The sequence below is a fragment of the Lepisma saccharinum genome, chromosome 17 (genome assembly GCF_977018435.1).
Source record: "Lepisma saccharinum chromosome 17, izLepSacc3.1, whole genome shotgun sequence".
In the NCBI taxonomy this organism is placed as follows: domain Eukaryota; kingdom Metazoa; phylum Arthropoda; class Insecta; order Zygentoma; family Lepismatidae; genus Lepisma; species Lepisma saccharinum.
The window spans coordinates 1,548,744-1,552,587 of NC_139245.1; positions in this window are offsets into that span (position 1 = coordinate 1,548,744).

A 3,844-nucleotide genomic window follows, 5' to 3' on the forward strand; every position below is an offset into this window, starting at 1 on the left:
CAAATCACTAGAGCTAACTCCCACAACCGCACCAAACAACCCAAAACCAACCCTCCAACTCTGATCACCCAATACCACCCTCACATTACGAAAATCAGACATACCCTCCACTCCCTCCTCCCCATCCTGCACAGTGATCCCGAGACCAGAGACATCTTTCGGGAAAAACCTAGGGTCGTCTTCCGTCGCCCCCCAACCTCCAAAACATCTTGGTCCGAAACACCCCACCCCTTCCGCACCCCTTCCCCCAGCCCACAGGTGCAACAAACCCAGATGCAAGACCTGCCCCATACTCATCACCTCCCCCCACCCTCCTGATCCCTACAGCGGGCAGGTGAGTTCACCCTTCACCCTAAGGGCACCTGCCACTCATCCAATCTAATTTACACCCTCATCTGTCAAATCTGCGGCAACTTCTACCTAGGCGAAACCTCCACCCCCTTGAATCTAAGGATAAATAATCACCGTTCCTCCACCCAAAACTCAGATTTCACAGTTGCCATCCACACCAACAGCCATAACACCACCTTCAATAACTGCTTCCGTGTTGCCATCATCCACCTTTTACCCCTCCGCTCTGACACATCTTTCCGCAGGCGATGGGAAAGGGCCTATATAGCAGGCAGGCATGCACGCCACTATACACCCCCGAACTCAACCTAGCCAACCAGTAACTCTTTCCTCTCCTCCCCGAAACTACCCACCCACCTTACAGTAAACACTGGCTAAAGTATTTCGTGTTTCCTTTCAACTGTTTCTGGCAACACTGACCGTAGAGACGCTACGGTCAGTATTCTGTGCCTCTACTCACAGTGTCATCGATCTTTTATCTACCTTCTTGAAAATGCGACTCAGATCGCGAAATATTGAATTATTTCTATTCGTGTGGTAAGTGTTTACTGTCTCCTTCATTATTTGTATTTATCCGCCCTTCTGGCACCATTTCTAACCCTATTCCTGTGTGTGTGTGTGTGTATATATATATATATATATATATATATATATATATATATATATATATATATATAATGGATAAAAGCAAGGAGGGCCAAAAGGGCTAAGTAAAAATCAAATAAGGTGAAAGGAAACACTCACCGGACAGTAGGAAAATTCAAAATTTTCGCTAATTTATAGCATCATCGGTGTGAGAAGAAACAGAAGACGGAACCGGAAGTTGGGGTCCTGCAGAGTTGCCAGGTCCCCATTGAAGAAGAAGCGGTGCGTAGAACGAAAAAAACACTGTTTCGTCACCAGGCTCGTCGTAAACTGTGAGTGTGTAGGATGAGTTGGGAGGGTGGGTGAGGGTTGGGCATTACTGGGTGGCCTTGTTCAGGCCAGGTGGAGTGGTTGCACTCATGGCCGATATATAGGCCCTCTCCCATCTTTTGCGAACAGAGGTGTTGGCTGGTTGGGGTAGGAGGTGGATGATCGCTACCCGGAAGCAGTCATTGAAACTGATGTTGTGGTGGTTGGTGTGGACGGCGACAGTGAAGTCCAGGTTGTGGGTGGAGGAGCGGTGGTTATTGATGCGGAGGTTGAGGGCCGTTGATGTTTCCCCCCAGGTAAAAATCACCACAGATGTTGCAGGTGAGGATGTAGATAAGGTTTGAGGCATGGCAGGTCCCTTTGGGATGGAGGGTAAATTTGCCAGTGGCCGTGTGCACCTGGAGGGTGTGAGAAGTGATGAGGATGGGACAGGTCTTGCACCTGGGTCGGTTGCATTTATGGGCAGGGGGGTGTTGGATGTGTGGTGAAGGAGTGTTGTGGACCAGGATGTTTTGGAGGTTAGGGGGGCGTTTGAAAACCACCCTGGGTTTGTCGGGAAATATGTTTTTGGTTTCGGGATCACTGTGGAGGATTGGGAGAAGAGAGTGCAGTGTGTGCCTGATTTTGTTGAGGTGGGGATGATATTAGGTGATGAGTGCAGGTGGGTTGGTGGCAGCAGGTTTCTTGGTGGTAGTGGTATGTGAGGCAGCTCGTGATATTTGCTTGGTGACCAGGATGGAGGGATATCCACGGTTAACCAGGGCCTGGTGTAGGCGGAGGTTATAATTCTGGCGGGAGGTGGGTGAAGTGTTCAGGCGCTGTCCCCTGAGGGCCAGAGAGAATGGAATTGCTTTTTTGGTGTGGAACGGGTGGGAGCTGGAGAAGTGTAGGTATTGCATGTGGTTGGTGGGTTTTATGTGGATGGAGGTAGTCAGGTGTCCTCCCTCGATGTGCACGTCCACATCCAGGAAGGTGATCTGGTTGGGGGAGTGTGTCCAGGTGAATTTTAGGGAACGGAAGTGGTTAAGTTGGTCCAGGAAGGCTGACAAGGATGGTTCTCCATGTGTCCAGAGCATGAAGATGTCGTCGATGAAGCGGAGCCAGAGGAGGGGTTGGAGGGGTTGGGTAGCCAAACGCCCCCTAACCTCCAAAACATCCTGGTCCACAACACTCCTTCACCACACATCCAACACCCCCCTGCCCATAAATGCAACCGACCCAGGTGCAAGACCTGTCCCATCCTCATCACTTCTCACACCCTCCAGGTGCACACGGCCACTGGCAAATTTACCCTCCATCCCAAAGGGACCTGCCATGCCTCAAACCTTATCTACATCCTCACCTGCAACATCTGTGGTGATTTTTACCTGGGGGAAACATCAACAGCCCTCAACCTCCGCATCAATAACCACCCCTCCTCCACCCACAACCTGGACTTCACTGTCGCCGTCCACACCAACCACCACAACATCAGTTTCAACGACTGCTTCCGGGTAGCGATCATCCACCTCCTACCCCAACCAGCCAACACCTCTGTTCGCAAAAGATGGGAGAGGGCCTATATATCGGCCATGAGTGCAACCACTCCACCTGGCCTGAACAAGGCCACCCAGTAATGCCCAACCCTCACCCACCCTCCCAACTCATCCTACACACTCACAGTTTACGACGAGCCTGGTGACGAAACAGTGTTTTTTTCGTTCTACGCACCGCTTCTTCTTCAATGGGGACCTGGCAACTCTGCAGGACCCCAACTTCCGGTTCCGTCTTCTGTTTCTTCTCACACCGATGATGCTATAAATTAGCGAAAATTTTGAATTTTCCTACTGTCCGGTGAGTGTTTCCTTTTACCTTCTTTGATTTTTACTTAGCCCTTTTGGCCCTCCTTGCTTTTATCCATTATATATATATATATATAAATAAATCAAAGAAGGTAAAAGGAAACACTCACCGGACAGTAGAAAAATTCAAATTTTTTTATATATTACGTACATACTTTTCGTGTGGTAAGTGTTTACTATCTCCATCATTTGTATTTATCCACCCTTCTGGCACTTTTTCTCATCCTATTCCTATGTACCTAATTTATGTGTGTCTGTGTGTTAAAGAAACTTTGAATACATACACAATTTAGTGTTAGCATGTTGCATATGTAGTTTCTTAATTAATGTCGCTCCATTTGGCAGATGTGTAAAACCTATGTTGTACATGAAAGTTATACATGTTGTAAGTACAAAAAGAATTATATTTGTCATGCATTTTCTGCCTTTCCAAAATACAGTTTGTGTGCTTATTTTCCATTATCAGCTAATATGAAATTGAAGGTGTTGAAAAAATATTTTGAATCGTTTGTTCCAACACAATTGCTTTAGCACTGACTTCTACCCCCTTTTTTACATGATTTATGAGGATAATAACGTCTTTGATACCACCACCACCACTACTACTACTACTGTTACTAATAATAATAATAATGGCACGTTTATTCTATCCTGGCACTTGCACCACCTCTGCACCTAGACAAAATTTGTGGTTGCGCCACTAGAAAATAACCATGTTGTCAAGATCTAACTGAAGC